Source organism: Melanostigma gelatinosum (genome assembly GCF_949748355.1).
Source record: "Melanostigma gelatinosum genome assembly, chromosome: 7".
Taxonomy (NCBI): Eukaryota; Metazoa; Chordata; class Actinopteri; order Perciformes; family Zoarcidae; genus Melanostigma; species Melanostigma gelatinosum.
This window is the reverse complement of record NC_136640.1, coordinates 21,105,201-21,121,555: the sequence shown is the minus strand read 5'-3', so window position 1 is coordinate 21,121,555 and position 16,355 is coordinate 21,105,201.

Sequence of the window (16,355 nt, the reverse complement as noted above, 5' to 3'; positions counted from 1 at the left end):
CCACTCTCTAACAGTGTGTGCCAACTGGACAAGCACCCCAAACCCAGAGGCAGAGGAAGCTGTCCATGTTCTTTGTGACTTCTATGAGGAAAATGAGGACCAGCTGAAGACAGAGCTAAAGGTGTTCCACTCCATCTTTCCCTCGAAGAACCTGCAAGAAATCCTTGCCATTGTTGAAGAGAACACTGGCCAGCTCATCTTTCCAACATTTGTGAAGATGGTGAGGATCTATGCAACACTGCCAGTGACAACAGCTTCAGTGGAAAGATCCTTTTCAAAACTGAAGATAATAAAGACCAGGCTCAGGAGTCTCTGTGGGGAAGAAAGACTCTCCGACCTTCTCCTGCTTGCCATTGAGCAAGACATTGAAATAAATCACAGTGAAGTAATAAAAATCTTCCAAGAGATGGCACCAAGGAGGATGCTCCTGTGAAGATCCTTTAATTTATTCAGAGCAGAGTTTTAAGTTAGAATATTTTTTTAATTATTTAACATATTATTTGGTTATACAATATGGCCTTGAATGAATGAACCTTTACCAAGTCACAAGTACCAGCGAAATTGTAGCCATCCGCCCGTCTTTGTTTTGTTTTTGTTTTTGTCTGGCCTTGTTTTTGCCTATTATTCATTTATTTATTCAATTTGATAATTTGAGTTAGTATTGGTTGCGTTAACAAAAATAAATATATACGTTGAAAATATCCGACTGTGTTATTTATTTATTTATCATTATTTTAATTTCATGTATAATTTTGGCGATGGGTGCCCTTTTTTTTGCTTGAGCACCTGCCCCCCAAAATGTCTGTGCACGTGCCTGCATCAGGCAGCCAGATTACCCTTGTAGTCAGGCAGGTTCATCCAGCCAGGGACAGGTAAGACACTAAGAATAGATGAGGGACAGGTGTCTTGAGGAGTAGTTGTGTGTATATATATATATGTATATATACACACACAAGTGATCACAGGTCTGAAAAAGTAGATATCCAGTATTGTGTTCCGTGTGAGTTAACAGTAAAGATTGTGTGGTTACATGCATGTAACATGAGTTGGTTTATGATATTGAGTGTGTGTGTTATGGCTGGTTAACATTCCCTCTCTCTCCACAGTACTTGCCGTTTATGTCGTCTCGAGACGGCGTAACGTCCGCTGCTGCAGCCGCCGTCCCTCGTCCTCGTCCTCCTCGTCCTCGTCTTCGCCCTCCTCCTCCTCCTCCTCCTCCTCGTCCTCGTCTTCGCCCTCCTCCTCCTCCACTTTTAATCAAGTTGGTCCTCATTGAATGCTGCATGAATACATTAATTAGACCCATATTCAGCTTTTTGCTCCAGACCTTCAAATACACCGTCCTGACTCCTGTGACCCTCAACAGCAACCTGTGTGTCTCACACGTGATATGACTCCACAGATGTCATTCAAACAGTTATTATGATTTAAAGGGAGGGATTTTGACACCTGTTGGATTGGTGACCCCCTTACAGCCGGTCTCATCACCTGTCCTGTGTGTGTGTGTGTGTGTGTGTTTGTCTCTCCAGAATAACGATTTGCCGGTGGTGAGGCTCCGCGAAGGCCAGAAGATGCGTTTTATTGGAGTGCTGTAAGTAACACGCTCAAAACATGCACACGAGTGCTCACACACACTCTTTCTATTTTCCTACCCGACTCTCTTTACCTGTGTAGGAATGGACAGATGTTGTACATGGTCGAAGACGACCCATTACACAGCCCATTAACACTGAAGACTTCAAGTTTATGATGAGCACATAGAAAGATTTACACACGATACAGCTGTTGTTACAAACACACCTGGTCAGAGGTCTGCACTCTCCTGAGTGCACCTTTTTTAGTTGTTGAAGTTATCCCAAAGTAAGTTAGAATAGGGAAATTGTGGTTGAAACGTAGGCAAGAACATCTACTCAAGAACTAGCCTTAAAGGTATAATATGCAATTTCCTATGAAAACTTAAATAATCCCTTTCAATCACCACTCACGACCCAGTAGTGTGTCTACAGATACCCTGCCCTCTTCCTGTATTTTCTGTTTCCATCTCATTTTGCTGTGTTGGAGACGTTTGTGTTCCAGTCATTCCCAGGTCATAAAGCTGCTTTAGACGCACGAACGAACACACACAGAGCAGGCCGGTCTCTGCGGACAGGATGAAGCCTGTGCTTTCAGAGGTGGGGGGTATCGTGCTTTAGAACGAAACCACCGTGAAATTATCAGAAAATAACTTTTTATTTTTCTGATCAACTACTTTTGTACTGGCAGATTTCCAGAAATATTCATGTGGCTGACCTGGGGACTTTTTTAAATGGGCGGCAGGAATATAAGACATTTATCAATATTTGTTTGTAAAAAGCCCCCGAATTAAGATATTTTAACTCAACGCATTACATGTGACGGACATGTAAAGCATTGAAGATAAATACCATAAATTAGCGTTAGAAATCTATAAATTGTTTTATTACCAGTAGCCAATTCAGATTTTGTTCATTGTATATATAGCGTTTAGCTTAAAATGCGTTCATAACAATTAAATTATATGTGCATAATAAAGCAAAAGTATAGTCATAAGTATAAATGATCTTATCAGTTAATGTAGCTTAATCCGTGGAAATACATCATTATATTAGTTCTTAAATGTGTATTAATAATCTAAAGTGGGGTAAAGACTATAACATTTCCCTCTGAAATGTAGAGTAACGGTAACGGAGTTGTACCCCAAACCGGACAGTTTTTAGCTAATGTTTCAATACAATTCACTTACAATGTTGATAAAAATGATCGTGTAATGTTTTCAGTTGATTTAATGGTGTTAAACTGAAGTTAAACTTCGTACCTTTCAAACGAAATATTGTTGTAATTATTACAGTTAGCTTTGCCTTTACCAGAGTCGTTAAAACGATGCTAACACGGGTGAATTAGCCGTGCACTGCTCTTGGCCTAATCCGTACAAACACGTTGTAAACACTGGCTGCTGCTGGTTTTTCGGGGATATTCGCTTGTTCCAGGGTCGCAAAAATGACCATCAATGCTGTCAACACATCCGGGACCGTAGTTCTGTCCTACACAATAAGATATCATGCTTCAACAACTCCAAATGATGCAATAAAAGCTCCTTAATTTCCGTTCGAGCTGTTTAAGCGTCGCCCGAGCGTTCTTTCTGCTTTCTCTCATCAAAGTCACTTTCCTATAGTATTTAGACATATAAACGTCCATATATATTCATGAAATTTGACACATAGATTATTTGATATGTATGAATTAATATTATTTACGTTTGGTTGGCGATCGCCGAAGAAAATGACAGCGTAATGACCGGAAAGGGCGTCACGACGGAATCGTTCGAGACAGGCCAAGAGCAGCTAGCGCCGACCGAGGCAGGCCATCGTTACGTTATACATTTTGACGTAGTTGACTCCTGCAGTGAACGTTAACTCAACATTTTCTCTGGAGATAAAAAGTAATATGAAGTATTGAAGCAGTAATATGAAGTAATGAAGCCAATTCAACATCCCAGTGAGCACTAACCCGGATTTCAACGTTGATTTCTGGTTGAAAAAGCGTTGAAATGGAGCCTGAACGTCTTCGACCTTTTTTCAACGTGTTTTAAACCGTCTAAATTACGGCCACAATATCAACATGTCACAAAACACCAATTTCTTTTAAAATATTGATGGTTTGTTCAGTTGTAGGTTGAAAGAGACGCGATTTTGGTTACTTTAAACGTATTTCTCCAAAATCATATTACGCTGTCCGTTCATATGTGGTCTACACGAAGACGTGATTTCACCGCATTCAATGTCTCGGATAAAACGTCGTAAATATGGAACTATAGACTGTGTGCTGTCAACAAGAAGCTCCCAGGACATCATAATGAGAGCAGAGCACATTATGTATGTATGTTCACTGAAATACAACTCAGTGATTACTGGAACTAAACGCCCAACCTCAGCCAATAGACAGCAATGGTGGATGGTACAATGCCTGTGTGCCCCTGGGAGAAGATCCTGAATTTGAGGAGCTATGGTCAACCTTGTCTGCTCCCACTATGTACGATGGAGCTGTGCATGCAAAAGACATCAGGCAGCCAGATTACCCTTGTAGTCAGGCAGGTTCATCCAGCCAGGGACAGGTAAGACACTAAGAATAGATGAGGGACTGGTGTCTTCAGTAGTAGTTGTGTGTATATATATATATGTATATATACACACACAAGTGATCACAGGTCTGAAAAAGTAGATATCCAGTATTGTGTTCCGTGTGAGTTAACAGTAAAGATTGTGTGGTTACATGCATGTAACATGAGTTGGTTTATGATATTGAGTGTGTGTGTTATGGCTGGTTAACATTCCCTCTCTCTCCACAGTACTTGCCGTTTATGTCGTCTCGAGACGGCGTAACGTCCGCTGCTGCAGCCGCCGTCCCTCGTCCTCGTCCTCCTCGTCCTCGTCTTCGCCCTCCTCCTCCTCCTCCTCCTCCTCGTCCTCGTCTTCGCCCTCCTCCTCCTCCACTTTTAATCAAGTTGGTCCTCATTGAATGCTGCATGAATACATTAATTAGACCCATATTCAGCTTTTTGCTCCAGACCTTCAAATACACCGTCCTGACTCCTGTGACCCTCAACAGCAACCTGTGTGTCTCACACGTGATATGACTCCACAGATGTCATTCAAACAGTTATTATGATTTAAAGGGAGGGATTTTGACACCTGTTGGATTGGTGACCCCCTTACAGCCGGTCTCATCACCTGTCCTGTGTGTGTGTGTGTGTGTGTGTTTGTCTCTCCAGAATAACGATTTGCCGGTGGTGAGGCTCCGCGAAGGCCAGAAGATGCGTTTTATTGGAGTGCTGTAAGTAACACGCTCAAAACATGCACACGAGTGCTCACACACACTCTTTCTATTTTCCTACCTGACTCTCTTTACCTGTGTAGGAATGGACAGATGTTGTACATGGTCGAAGACGACCCATTACACAGCCCATTAACACTGAAGACTTCAAGTTTATGATGAGCACATAGAAAGATTTACACACGATACAGCTGTTGTTACAAACACACCTGGTCAGAGGTCTGCACTCTCCTGAGTGCACCTTTTTTAGTTGTTGAAGTTATCCCAAAGTAAGTTAGAATAGGGAAATTGTGGTTGAAACGTAGGCAAGAACATCTACTCAAGAACTAGCCTTAAAGGTATAATATGCAATTTCCTATGAAAACTGAAATAATCCCTTTCAATCACCACTCACGACCCAGTAGTGTGTCTACAGATACCCTGCCCTCTTCCTGTATTTTCTGTTTCCATCTCATTTTGCTGTGTTGGAGACGTTTGTGTTCCAGTCATTCCCAGGTCATAAAGCTGCTTTAGACGCACGAACGAACACACACAGAGCAGGCCGGTCTCTGCGGACAGGATGAAGCCTGTGCTTTCAGAGGTGGGGGGTATCGTGCTTTAGAACGAAACCACCGTGAAATTATCAGAAAATAACTTTTTATTTTTCTGATCAACTACTTTTGTACTGGCAGATTTCCAGAAATATTCATGTGGCTGACCTGGGGACTTTTTTAAATGGGCGGCAGGAATATAAGACATTTATCAATATTTGTTTGTAAAAAGCCCCCGAATTAAGATATTTTAACTCAACGCATTACATGTGACGGACATGTAAAGCATTGAAGATAAATACCATAAATTAGCGTTAGAAATCTATAAATTGTTTTATTACCAGTAGCCAATTCAGATTTTGTTCATTGTATATATAGCGTTTAGCTTAAAATGCGTTCATAACAATTAAATTATATGTGCATAATAAAGCAAAAGTATAGTCATAAGTATAAATGATCTTATCAGTTAATGTAGCTTAATCCGTGGAAATACATCATTATATTAGTTCTTAAATGTGTATTAATAATCTAAAGTGGGGTAAAGACTATAACATTTCCCTCTGAAATGTAGAGTAACGGTAACGGAGTTGTACCCCAAACCGGACAGTTTTTAGCTAATGTTTCAATACAATTCACTTACAATGTTGATAAAAATGATCGTGTAATGTTTTCAGTTGATTTAATGGTGTTAAACTGAAGTTAAACTTCGTACCTTTCAAACGAAATATTGTTGTAATTATTACAGTTAGCTTTGCCTTTACCAGAGTCGTTAAAACGATGCTAACACGGGTGAATTAGCCGTGCACTGCTCTTGGCCTAATCCGTACAAACACGTTGTAAACACTGGCTGCTGCTGGTTTTTCGGGGATATTCGCTTGTTCCAGGGTCGCAAAAATGACCATCAATGCTGTCAACACATCCGGGACCGTAGTTCTGTCCTACACAATAAGATATCGCGCTTCAACAACTCCAAATGATGCAATAAAAGCTCCTTAATTTCCGTTCGAGCTGTTTAAGCGTCGCCCGAGCGTTCTTTCTGCTTTCTCTCATCAAAGTCACTTTCCTATAGTATTTAGACATATAAACGTCCATATATATTCATGAAATTTGACACATAGATTATTTGATATGTATGAATTAATATTATTTACGTTTGGTTGGCGATCGCCGAAGAAAATGACAGCGTAATGACCGGAAAGGGCGTCACGACGGAATCGTTCGAGACAGGCCAAGAGCAGCTAGCGCCGACCGAGGCAGGCCATCGTTACGTTATACATTTTGACGTAGTTGACTCCTGCAGTGAACGTTAACTCAACATTTTCTCTGGAGATAAAAAGTAATATGAAGTATTGAAGCAGTAATATGAAGTAATGAAGCCAATTCAACATCCCAGTGAGCACTAACCCGGATTTCAACGTTGATTTCTGGTTGAAAAAGCGTTGAAATGGAGCCTGAACGTCTTCGACCTTTTTTCAACGTGTTTTAAACCGTCTAAATTACGGCCACAATATCAACATGTCACAAAACACCAATTTCTTTTAAAATATTGATGGTTTGTTCAGTTGTAGGTTGAAAGAGACGCGATTTTGGTTACTTTAAACGTATTTCTCCAAAATCATATTACGCTGTCCGTTCATATGTGGTCTACACGAAGACGTGATTTCACCGCATTCAATGTCTCGGATAAAACGTCGTAAATATGGAACTATAGACTGTGTGCTGTCAACAAGAAGCTCCCAGGACATCATAATGAGAGCAGAGCACATTATGTATGTATGTTCACTGAAATACAACTCAGTGTTTACTGGAACTAAACGCCCAACCTCAGCCAATAGACAGCAATGGTGGATGGTACAATGCCTGTGTGCCCCTGGGAGAAGATCCTGAATTTGAGGAGCTATGGTCAACCTTGTCTGCTCCCACTATGTACGATGGAGCTGTGCATGCAAAAGACATCAGGCAGCCAGATTACCCTTGTAGTCAGGCAGGTTCATCCAGCCAGGGACAGGTAAGACACTAAGAATAGATGAGGGACTGGTGTCTTCAGTAGTAGTTGTGTGTATATATATATATGTATATATACACACACAAGTGATCACAGGTCTGAAAAAGTAGATATCCAGTATTGTGTTCCGTGTGAGTTAACAGTAAAGATTGTGTGGTTACATGCATGTAACATGAGTTGGTTTATGATATTGAGTGTGTGTGTTATGGCTGGTTAACATTCCCTCTCTCTCCACAGTACTTGCCGTTTATGTCGTCTCGAGACGGCGTAACGTCCGCTGCTGCAGCCGCCGTCCCTCGTCCTCGTCCTCCTCGTCCTCGTCTTCGCCCTCCTCCTCCTCCTCCTCCTCGTCCTCGTCTTCGCCCTCCTCCTCCTCCACTTTTAATCAAGTTGGTCCTCATTGAATGCTGCATGAATACATTAATTAGACCCATATTCAGCTTTTTGCTCCAGACCTTCAAATACACCGTCCTGACTCCTGTGACCCTCAACAGCAACCTGTGTGTCTCACACGTGATATGACTCCACAGATGTCATTCAAACAGTTATTATGATTTAAAGGGAGGGATTTTGACACCTGTTGGATTGGTGACCCCCTTACAGCCGGTCTCATCACCTGTCCTGTGTGTGTGTGTGTGTGTGTGTTTGTCTCTCCAGAATAACGATTTGCCGGTGGTGAGGCTCCGCGAAGGCCAGAAGATGCGTTTTATTGGAGTGCTGTAAGTAACACGCTCAAAACATGCACACGAGTGCTCACACACACTCTTTCTATTTTCCTACCTGACTCTCTTTACCTGTGTAGGAATGGACAGATGTTGTACATGGTCGAAGACGACCCATTACACAGCCCATTAACACTGAAGACTTCAAGTTTATGATGAGCACATAGAAAGATTTACACACGATACAGCTGTTGTTACAAACACACCTGGTCAGAGGTCTGCACTCTCCTGAGTGCACCTTTTTTAGTTGTTGAAGTTATCCCAAAGTAAGTTAGAATAGGGAAATTGTGGTTGAAACGTAGGCAAGAACATCTACTCAAGAACTAGCCTTAAAGGTATAATATGCAATTTCCTATGAAAACTTAAATAATCCCTTTCAATCACCACTCACGACCCAGTAGTGTGTCTACAGATACCCTGCCCTCTTCCTGTATTTTCTGTTTCCATCTCATTTTGCTGTGTTGGAGACGTTTGTGTTCCAGTCATTCCCAGGTCATAAAGCTGCTTTAGACGCACGAACGAACACACACAGAGCAGGCCGGTCTCTGCGGACAGGATGAAGCCTGTGCTTTCAGAGGTGGGGGGTATCGTGCTTTAGAACGAAACCACCGTGAAATTATCAGAAAATAACTTTTTATTTTTCTGATCAACTACTTTTGTACTGGCAGATTTCCAGAAATATTCATGTGGCTGACCTGGGGACTTTTTTAAATGGGCGGCAGGAATATAAGACATTTATCAATATTTGTTTGTAAAAAGCCCCCGAATTAAGATATTTTAACTCAACGCATTACATGTGACGGACATGTAAAGCATTGAAGATAAATACCATAAATTAGCGTTAGAAATCTATAAATTGTTTTATTACCAGTAGCCAATTCAGATTTTGTTCATTGTATATATAGCGTTTAGCTTAAAATGCGTTCATAACAATTAAATTATATGTGCATAATAAAGCAAAAGTATAGTCATAAGTATAAATGATCTTATCAGTTAATGTAGCTTAATCCGTGGAAATACATCATTATATTAGTTCTTAAATGTGTATTAATAATCTAAAGTGGGGTAAAGACTATAACATTTCCCTCTGAAATGTAGAGTAACGGTAACGGAGTTGTACCCCAAACCGGACAGTTTTTAGCTAATGTTTCAATACAATTCACTTACAATGTTGATAAAAATGATCGTGTAATGTTTTCAGTTGATTTAATGGTGTTAAACTGAAGTTAAACTTCGTACCTTTCAAACGAAATATTGTTGTAATTATTACAGTTAGCTTTGCCTTTACCAGAGTCGTTAAAACGATGCTAACACGGGTGAATTAGCCGTGCACTGCTCTTGGCCTAATCCGTACAAACACGTTGTAAACACTGGCTGCTGCTGGTTTTTCGGGGATATTCGCTTGTTCCAGGGTCGCAAAAATGACCATCAATGCTGTCAACACATCCGGGACCGTAGTTCTGTCCTACACAATAAGATATCGCGCTTCAACAACTCCAAATGATGCAATAAAAGCTCCTTAATTTCCGTTCGAGCTGTTTAAGCGTCGCCCGAGCGTTCTTTCTGCTTTCTCTCATCAAAGTCACTTTCCTATAGTATTTAGACATATAAACGTCCATATATATTCATGAAATTTGACACATAGATTATTTGATATGTATGAATTAATATTATTTACGTTTGGTTGGCGATCGCCGAAGAAAATGACAGCGTAATGACCGGAAAGGGCGTCACGACGGAATCGTTCGAGACAGGCCAAGAGCAGCTAGCGCCGACCGAGGCAGGCCATCGTTACGTTATACATTTTGACGTAGTTGACTCCTGCAGTGAACGTTAACTCAACATTTTCTCTGGAGATAAAAAGTAATATGAAGTATTGAAGCAGTAATATGAAGTAATGAAGCCAATTCAACATCCCAGTGAGCACTAACCCGGATTTCAACGTTGATTTCTGGTTGAAAAAGCGTTGAAATGGAGCCTGAACGTCTTCGACCTTTTTTCAACGTGTTTTAAACCGTCTAAATTACGGCCACAATATCAACATGTCACAAAACACCAATTTCTTTTAAAATATTGATGGTTTGTTCAGTTGTAGGTTGAAAGAGACGCGATTTTGGTTACTTTAAACGTATTTCTCCAAAATCATATTACGCTGTCCGTTCATATGTGGTCTACACGAAGACGTGATTTCACCGCATTCAATGTCTCGGATAAAACGTCGTAAATATGGAACTATAGACTGTGTGCTGTCAACAAGAAGCTCCCAGGACATCATAATGAGAGCAGAGCACATTATGTATGTATGTTCACTGAAATACAACTCAGTGTTTACTGGAACTAAACGCCCAACCTCAGCCAATAGACAGCAATGGTGGATGGTACAATGCCTGTGTGCCCCTGGGAGAAGATCCTGAATTTGAGGAGCTATGGTCAACCTTGTCTGCTCCCACTATGTACGATGGAGCTGTGCATGCAAAAGACATCAGGCAGCCAGATTACCCTTGTAGTCAGGCAGGTTCATCCAGCCAGGGACAGGTAAGACACTAAGAATAGATGAGGGACTGGTGTCTTCAGTAGTAGTTGTGTGTATATATATATATGTATATATACACACACAAGTGATCACAGGTCTGAAAAAGTAGATATCCAGTATTGTGTTCCGTGTGAGTTAACAGTAAAGATTGTGTGGTTACATGCATGTAACATGAGTTGGTTTATGATATTGAGTGTGTGTGTTATGGCTGGTTAACATTCCCTCTCTCTCCACAGTACTTGCCGTTTATGTCGTCTCGAGACGGCGTAACGTCCGCTGCTGCAGCCGCCGTCCCTCGTCCTCGTCCTCCTCGTCCTCGTCTTCGCCCTCCTCCTCCTCCTCCTCCTCGTCCTCGTCTTCGCCCTCCTCCTCCTCCACTTTTAATCAAGTTGGTCCTCATTGAATGCTGCATGAATACATTAATTAGACCCATATTCAGCTTTTTGCTCCAGACCTTCAAATACACCGTCCTGACTCCTGTGACCCTCAACAGCAACCTGTGTGTCTCACACGTGATATGACTCCACAGATGTCATTCAAACAGTTATTATGATTTAAAGGGAGGGATTTTGACACCTGTTGGATTGGTGACCCCCTTACAGCCGGTCTCATCACCTGTCCTGTGTGTGTGTGTGTGTGTGTGTTTGTCTCTCCAGAATAACGATTTGCCGGTGGTGAGGCTCCGCGAAGGCCAGAAGATGCGTTTTATTGGAGTGCTGTAAGTAACACGCTCAAAACATGCACACGAGTGCTCACACACACTCTTTCTATTTTCCTACCTGACTCTCTTTACCTGTGTAGGAATGGACAGATGTTGTACATGGTCGAAGACGACCCATTACACAGCCCATTAACACTGAAGACTTCAAGTTTATGATGAGCACATAGAAAGATTTACACACGATACAGCTGTTGTTACAAACACACCTGGTCAGAGGTCTGCACTCTCCTGAGTGCACCTTTTTTAGTTGTTGAAGTTATCCCAAAGTAAGTTAGAATAGGGAAATTGTGGTTGAAACGTAGGCAAGAACATCTACTCAAGAACTAGCCTTAAAGGTATAATATGCAATTTCCTATGAAAACTTAAATAATCCCTTTCAATCACCACTCACGACCCAGTAGTGTGTCTACAGATACCCTGCCCTCTTCCTGTATTTTCTGTTTCCATCTCATTTTGCTGTGTTGGAGACGTTTGTGTTCCAGTCATTCCCAGGTCATAAAGCTGCTTTAGACGCACGAACGAACACACACAGAGCAGGCCGGTCTCTGCGGACAGGATGAAGCCTGTGCTTTCAGAGGTGGGGGGTATCGTGCTTTAGAACGAAACCACCGTGAAATTATCAGAAAATAACTTTTTATTTTTCTGATCAACTACTTTTGTACTGGCAGATTTCCAGAAATATTCATGTGGCTGACCTGGGGACTTTTTTAAATGGGCGGCAGGAATATAAGACATTTATCAATATTTGTTTGTAAAAAGCCCCCGAATTAAGATATTTTAACTCAACGCATTACATGTGACGGACATGTAAAGCATTGAAGATAAATACCATAAATTAGCGTTAGAAATCTATAAATTGTTTTATTACCAGTAGCCAATTCAGATTTTGTTCATTGTATATATAGCGTTTAGCTTAAAATGCGTTCATAACAATTAAATTATATGTGCATAATAAAGCAAAAGTATAGTCATAAGTATAAATGATCTTATCAGTTAATGTAGCTTAATCCGTGGAAATACATCATTATATTAGTTCTTAAATGTGTATTAATAATCTAAAGTGGGGTAAAGACTATAACATTTCCCTCTGAAATGTAGAGTAACGGTAACGGAGTTGTACCCCAAACCGGACAGTTTTTAGCTAATGTTTCAATACAATTCACTTACAATGTTGATAAAAATGATCGTGTAATGTTTTCAGTTGATTTAATGGTGTTAAACTGAAGTTAAACTTCGTACCTTTCAAACGAAATATTGTTGTAATTATTACAGTTAGCTTTGCCTTTACCAGAGTCGTTAAAACGATGCTAACACGGGTGAATTAGCCGTGCACTGCTCTTGGCCTAATCCGTACAAACACGTTGTAAACACTGGCTGCTGCTGGTTTTTCGGGGATATTCGCTTGTTCCAGGGTCGCAAAAATGACCATCAATGCTGTCAACACATCCGGGACCGTAGTTCTGTCCTTCACAATAAGATATCGCGCTTCAACAACTCCAAATGATGCAATAAAAGCTCCTTAATTTCCATTCGAGCTGTTTAAGCGTCGCCCGAGCGTTCTTTCTGCTTTCTCTCATCAAAGTCACTTTCCTATAGTATTTAGACATATAAACGTCCATATATATTCATGAAATTTGACACATAGATTATTTGATATGTATGAATTAATATTATTTACGTTTGGTTGGCGATCGCCGAAGAAAATGACAGCGTAATGACCGGAAAGGGCGTCACGACGGAATCGTTCGAGACAGGCCAAGAGCAGCTAGCGCCGACCGAGGCAGGCCATCGTTACGTTATACATTTTGACGTAGTTGACTCCTGCAGTGAACGTTAACTCAACATTTTCTCTGGAGATAAAAAGTAATATGAAGTATTGAAGCAGTAATATGAAGTAATGAAGCCAATTCAACATCCCAGTGAGCACTAACTCGGATTTCAACGTTGATTTCTGGTTGAAAAAGCGTTGAAATGGAGCCTGAACATCTTCGACCTTTTTTCAACGTGTTTTAAACCGTCTAAATTACGGCCACAATATCAACCTGTCACAAAACACCAATTTCTTTTAAAATATTGATGGTTTGTTCAGTTGTAGGTTGAAAGAGACGCGATTTTGGTTACTTTAAACGTATTTCTCCAAAATCATATTACGCTGTCCGTTCATATGTGGTCTACACGAAGACGTGATTTCACCGCATTCAATGTCTCGGATAAAACGTCGTAAATATGGAACTATAGACTGTGTGCTGTCAACAAGAAGCTCCCAGGACATCATAATGAGAGCAGAGCACATTATGTATGTATGTTCACTGAAATACAACTCAGTGTTTACTGGAACTCAACGCCCAACCTCAGCCAATAGACAGCAATGGTGGATGGTACAATGCCTGTGTGCCCCTGGGAGAAGATCCTGAATTTGAGGAGCTATGGTCAACCTTGTCTGCTCCCACTATGTACGATGGAGCTGTGCATGCAAAAGACATCAGGCAGCCAGATTACCCTTGTAGTCAGGCAGGTTCATCCAGCCAGGGACAGGTAAGACACTAAGAATAGATGAGGGACAGGTGTCTTCAGTAGTAGTTGTGTGTATATAAATATATATATACACACACAAGTGATCACAGGTCTGAAAAAGTAGATATCCAGTATTGTGTTCCGTGTGAGTTAACAGTAAAGATTGTGTGGTTACATGCATGTAACATGAGTTGGTTTATGATATTGAGTGTGTGTGTTATGGCTGGTTAACATTCCCTCTCTCTCCACAGTACTTGCCGTTTATGTCGTCTCGAGACGGCGTAATGTCCGCTGCTGCAGCCGCCGTCCCTCCTCCTCCTCCTCCTCCTCCTCCTCCTCCTCCTCCTCCTCCTCCTCCAGTAAGACTCTGGTTAATTAACTACACACACTCTGAACACATTTTGCAATTTACAACTATTTAAACAGAGGGTGAAGTTGTTGTTTCTTTGCTGGGATATGAACATGTTTAGAAATAACTGTGTGTGGCAGGATTTCCGTAGTGCACCTTATAATAAAACTGAATAGCAAGATTCAGCAAAAACAGCAAAACTGACTGGAATTCCTCAAAGCCAAGTGACTAGATGATAGGACCTTTCTGACATTGGTCTGTTTTCCCAAAAAACTATTTATTCATTAAGAAATAACAGCAACATCCATCCCCTAGGGTTTGTGGTTATTTGTGCGGATGCTTTGAAGCCCAAAAAGCACATCTAAATATGAAGAAATACAAAAGGTGGATTTTACTCCACCCAAACGGGTCCGGTTGTGTGTGTGTGTGTGTGTGTGTGTGTGTGTGTGTGTGTGTTTGTCTCTCCAGAATAACGATTTGCCGGTGGTGAGGCTCCGCGAAGGCCAGAAGCTGCGTTTTATTGGAGTGCTGTAAGTAACACGCTCAAAACATGCACACGAGTGCTCACACACACTCTTTCTATTTTCCTACCTGACTCTCTTTACCTGTGTAGGAATGGACAGATGTTGTACATGGTCGAAGACGACCATTTCGCACCACCTGTCTTGGCCGCTCCTGCAGCCGTCGGTCCTCCTCCTCCTCCTCCTCCTCCTCCTCCTCCTCCTCCTCCTCCTCCTCCTCCTCCGAATGCCTCCACTTCAAAGTAAGTTCTTTTTACAGTTTACAGTTTTGGGTCAAAATGTACATTTCATTTTTTGTTTTGTTTCACTGTCAATAAGGCTGATTATGTCACATGATCTGTGGCCATAAATAAGCCAGATTCTTTATCGAATATCATCTTATATTTCATGTAAAGCTGCAATTTCCGGTGTTATTTGTCCACCAAAATGCCTTCATCAATATTACTATGATCAAGTCTCTTTTAACGGGTTTTTGATTTAACAACACGTACGTCTTTCCTCACAGTTTTGCGCAGCGCTAACAGGAGCTCTTACTTGGTTTTTTTTTCAAAGTAGAGAGCAGGAGGACGACCGGCCGTACGTAGGGAAGCCCCTGAACGCCTTCATGCTCTTCCTGAAGGAGCAGAGGGCAGATGTCAAGCTCTCAGAATGCAACGAGAGCGGAGGGAGTGCGGCCGTGAATAAAATCCTGGGCCAGAGGGTAAGTGTGTCTGCTCTGGATGTTTGAGACACTCAGTGTTGCACCCTCCATCAAATTTTCTACAGCCACGGCTCTAAAAAAAAGCCCCTTTAAATCTTCACACCTTTGCAGTGATTTGTGCTGTTCATTTATTGCCCCATGACCAGAACCCAGCCAATATGTCTTAATGCTGGCGTTTTGTGTACATGCACACTGTAGCTGTGTGCTAACAGCGTGCCGTCGTCTGTCCACAGTGGTCGTCGATGACAAACGAGGATAAGGCCAAATACTACGCCATGGCCCAAAAAGAAAAAGAGCTGCACGCCCAGCAACACCCCGACTGGTGCAACAACTATGTAAGCACACCCCTCGCACGCATGTTTTGCATCACAAAACTGTTTTTATTTTATCAGCTGGTATTTGATGGAAAGCGGGATGTGTGCAGGGCAAAAAGAAGAAGAGGGAGAGGGGGAAGGCTTCCGTCAGAGTCAGCCGGCCAATCGAGGGCCACTGCACTGTGCATGCAGAAGACATCAGGCAGCCAGATTACCCTTGTAGTCAGGCAGGTTCATCCAGCCAGGGACAGGTAAGACACTAAGAATAGATGAGGGACAGGTGTCTTGAGGAGTAGTTGTGTGTATATATATATATGTATATATACACACACAAGTGATCACAGGTCTGAAAAAGTAGATATCCAGTATTGTGTTCCGTGTGAGTTAACAGGAAAGATTGTGTGGTTACATGCATGTAACATGAGTTGGTTTATGATATTGAGTGTGTGTGTTATGGCTGGTTAACATTCCCTCTCTCTCCACAGTACTTGCCGTTTATGTCGTCTCGAGACGGCGTAACGTCCGCTGCTGCAGCCGCCGTCCTCGTCCTCGTCCTCCTCTTCGCCCTCCTCCTCCTCCTCCTCCTCCTCGTCTTCGC